At 35.0% G+C, this 4,452-nt stretch overlaps 1 non-coding gene across 1 annotated transcript; it reads right to left on the bottom strand.

Moving 5' to 3' along the window:
• Positions 1–2,196: 2,196 nt before the first annotated feature.
• LOC128040245 (small nucleolar RNA R71) lies at positions 2,197–2,303 on the bottom strand. The gene has a single exon (XR_008194903.1). It is a non-coding gene; the product is annotated as a small nucleolar RNA R71 (small nucleolar RNA).
• Positions 2,304–4,452: the final 2,149 nt, after the last annotated feature.

Below are 4,452 nucleotides of genomic sequence, written 5' to 3'. Positions count from 1 at the left end.
TTGGTAAACTTGAGTTTTAAGGTACATTTAGGTACACACGGCTTGGGACATAGTCTGTCGCATGATCATTTGTCACACACAGGCAACACACACAAGCATGTGCCCTGAACGTGTTGTAAAGGAGTATAGGATTAGTTTCCACAGGGCTTGCAACATGGTCGTATGAAATAGCTCACGGACATGTAGGATAGTCACACACGCATGTCAAGAGCCACACGATCTGGTACACGTCCTGCGACACGATCGTGTGACCCAAGTCAGTGAGTTACACGAGTAGAGACACAATCTGGGACATGGCCGTGTGTCCTAACTTCGAAAGTCACACAGTTTGGGACATTCCACATGACCAAGTGACCCCTAACTTTTAGGTATTTTTAAAATTTTCTTTAAACTTTTAGAATTGTTTAAAATTAGCCCCTATTTGTTTTTAGACTATTTTTATGGTCCTATATACTCTTATTAAGGACTGTAATAGTAATTTTTACTCTAATTTGGAATGAAATAGCAAAATTGAACTAGGTGAAGTAGGTCATTATACTAATATCATTTAAGGTAGTAGTCGGAGTATAGTCCAATACTCTGATGCTAATAATTGGAATAGTCTTGTTATGTATCAAACTTCTAGTTTTCAAGAGGGGATAAATAGTGATAAGAGTGTAGACAGGGTTTAGCATTGCATAGCATGATTCATTATTCGATTGTATACAACACTATTATGGAAATGTTAAATTAGCATGTATTTCTCCCGGTATGGTGTGATGTAAATAGTTAGCTTGTAGTTTTACTTATGATGTAAATAAATGTTGTGATTAGTTAGTAATGCCTGTGACCTTAATCTGACAACGGAGAGGGGTTAGGGGTGTTACACAGATTAGTTGAGCGATCCTAACCAGACGATGGCTAGTAAACACATAATTGAAAAGTGTAATGCTCAATTTAGATCCTTAAACCCGACTAAGTTAAGGTTCGTAATATCTTTAGTTAGCTCTATTATCTTGCATAGTTTTTAGGCTTATGTAATTTAAATGGTGCAAACATAAATTTCCCTATGACCTTACATGAATTCTAAGAAACCTTTAGTTAATACGATCAATAAAATGCATATTTAACTAAGTAAAAGACTCCGAAAGGACTTAATTTGGTTTCCAAACTCATGAAAGGTTGAGTTACCGTGGAAGTTTTTCACAACATTGTTAAGCATGATAAAGTAAGTTGAATTGATTAATATAATTTTCCTAGCCCATTTAAAGTTGATTGTTTTTGTTGCTAAAGCTATTCAATCAGACATTTAGGTAAATTGCATCTAGATTAGAATTGCATAGGGATCAATCTTTGTATCTAGTTAATTTAGTCATCACTATCCAAAATTATTAAGTTTGTACATCAAATTGTTAATTATAATTTTGCAATTAATTGGTTAAGCTTATAAAGTCCCTGTGGAGACGATAACTCATTTTACTTACTTATTACTTGAACGACTGTGTACACTTGCACAAACTCGTTACAAGTTTTTTGCGCCGTTGCTAAGGACTATTGCCTTAATCATTTTTTTGTGAAATTATTTTTACAATTTGGCGTTTATTATTTTTAAACCCTACTAATTTATTCTTTATTATTTACTAAATATTTATTTTTCAGGTTTTTATGAGCATAGATTGAATCATTGATCTATTACCTATAGACCCTGAAATCGAGTAGAATTTTAGACAAAGTAGACATGAGAGATCTTCTCAAAGAAAAATCGAGATGGACCATGGAAATCAAAATGATGGACAAGATAATGGAGTCGAACAAGTGCACAACCCAATCCTAATTTCTGATGATAGGGATCGTGTCATCAGACAATACATTGTGCCATACTTCAATAAGTTAAATATGGGAATTAGAAGGTCGGATATCAAGGCACCCCAATTCGAATTGAAACCAGTGATGTTTCAAATGCTCCAAACGGTGGGCCAAGTTAGTGGTATGCCCACATAATACCCACACTTACACCTTCGATTATTCATGAAGGTGAGTGGTTCATTTAACTTAGATGGTGTCACTGAAGATGCACTAAGGTTAAAACTATTTCCATACTCGTTGCTAGATCAAGCACAAGCATGGATAAATTCATTGCCACCAAGTTCAATATCCACTTGGCAAGAATTAGCAGAAATGTTTTTAGTTAAGTATTTTCCACCGAGCAAGAACGCAAAATTGCGTAATGAGATAACTACTTTCCAATAATTGGAAGACGAGTCCTTATACGGGATGTGGGAAAGATTCAAGGAATTGCTTCGTAAGTGTCCTCATCATGGGATTCCTCATTGTATCCAATTGGAGACCATTTATAACAATCTCAAAGCACATACAAGATTAATGGTGGATGCTTTTATGAATGGTGTGATTTTGTCTAAGTCTTATGACAAGGCTTAAGAGATCATCGAGAGGATCGCAAGCAACAATTACCAATGGCCGACAAATTAAGCAGTTTCTGGAAGACAAGTAGCTACAAATTGAGCAGTTACAAAGTGGTTTGGAACCTAAAGAGATTGGGGTTGAGAAAAAACTTACTAAAAAGAAGAGAAGTCAACTAGTATTTAAAGTTCCTACAATAGAAAAGCCAGATGAAAAAAAATCTGATGAGGTAAACCCTAAACTAGTGAATTTTGAAAAGCTAACACCTTATTTTACAGATTTACCTCCTCAGAAAAGTTGTTTGTATCAACCTAGAGTTCTATATCCTTAAAGAGTTCATCAAAACAAGTAAAAACAAGAGGTAGAATTCAAGAAGTTCTTGGATGTTTTAAAGCAATTACACATCAACATTCCATTGGTAGAGGCTTTAGATTAAATGCCCAACTATGTGAAGTTTATGAAGGATATTCTTTCCCAGAAGAAACGACTTAATGCGTATGAGATTATCGCTTTGATGAAGGAGTGTAGTGCGTTCTTATAGAACAAGCTAGCTCTAAAACTAAAGGATCCTAGAAGCTTTACGATATCCTGTAACACCAATGAATCATATTGCGGTAAAGCTTTATGTGACTTAGGAGCAAGCATCAACTTGATATAAATTTACTTTTCCTATTGAGTTTATTGTGTTGGATTTTGAAGTAGATAAGGAAGTTCTGATCATCCTGGGAGACCTTTCCTAGCCACGGAAAGAACATTGATAGATGTGCAGAAAGGAGAAATCACAATGAGAGTTCAAGATGATACAGGAACATTTAACATTCTGAAGGCCATGAAATTTCCCGATCTGATGGAAGAGTGTTCAGTAATTGAGAAATTAGAAACCTTAGTTTCTATGGAAAGCAATTCTGAAGAAGACCCGTTGGAGAAAACTCTAGGTTCTAAACCATTCGAAGATGAAAAAGGTAATGAAGGTTTACCTTTGATGGAAGCCAATCCGAGGAGTTATGTTCAATCACCGTGGTTTGAATCACTAGAGTTGGAAGTTCAGGAATTTACACAACCCAAGTTGTCAATCGAGGAACCACCTAAACTCGAACTAAAGGTTCTTTCGTCCCACTTAAAATACATTTATCTTGGTAATAGTTCTACTTTGCTTGTGATTGTTTCAGCAGACTTAACATAACATTAAGAGGAGAAATTGATTGTTGTTTTAAAGAAATTTAAGAAGCAATTGGTTGGACCATAGCTGTCACACAAGGTATAAGCCCTTCCTTATGTATGCATAAAATTATTTTAGAGGAAGGTGAAAAAGGTAAAATTGATGAGCAAAGGAGACTTAACCCTATCATAAAAGAAGTAGAACAGAAGGAAGTGATCAAATGGTTAGATGCGGGAATTATTTACCCAATCTTAGATAGTTCTTAGGTAAGTCTAGTATAGTGCATACCAAAAAAGGCGGGATCATGATTATCGAGAATGAACGTAACAAGCTAATCTCAACCTCAATAATTGTTACACCTGATTGGAACTCACCTTTTGAGTTGATGTGTGATGCAAGCGATTTAGCTGTTGAAGCTATGATGGGTCAAAGAAGGAACAACATCTTTCATCCTATCTATTATGCAAGAAGAACTTTGATAAGAGCCAAGATTAATTATACAGTAACTAAGAAAGAACTCTTTGCTATAGTTTTTGCTTTTGATAAGTTTCGTTCATATCTTATTGGTACCACAGTTATAGTGTTTACCGATCATGCATCTATTAAGTATTTAATTACGAAGAAAGATTTTAAACCAAGGCTAATTAGATGGATACTCTCACTCCAAGAATTTGACCTTGAGATCCAAGAAAAAAAGGGCATTGAAAATCAAGTAGTCGATCACCTATCGAGGTTGGAACAAAATAAAGTAACTTCTTCACTTGTTCCAATTAATGAGAATTTTCCTGATGAGCATATCTTTGAGGTAAGTCAATCTATGAAACACCTTGGTTTGATGATTTTTTTCAATAATTTAGCATGTGGAATAATTCCTCGAGAGATGGCGTACCAAA

Source organism: Gossypium raimondii, chromosome 3 (assembly GCF_025698545.1).
Source record: "Gossypium raimondii isolate GPD5lz chromosome 3, ASM2569854v1, whole genome shotgun sequence".
Classification (NCBI taxonomy): Eukaryota; Viridiplantae; Streptophyta; class Magnoliopsida; order Malvales; family Malvaceae; genus Gossypium; species Gossypium raimondii.
Note: the sequence above shows the minus strand (reverse complement) of the source record. Positions and strands in the feature narration are given on the sequence as shown.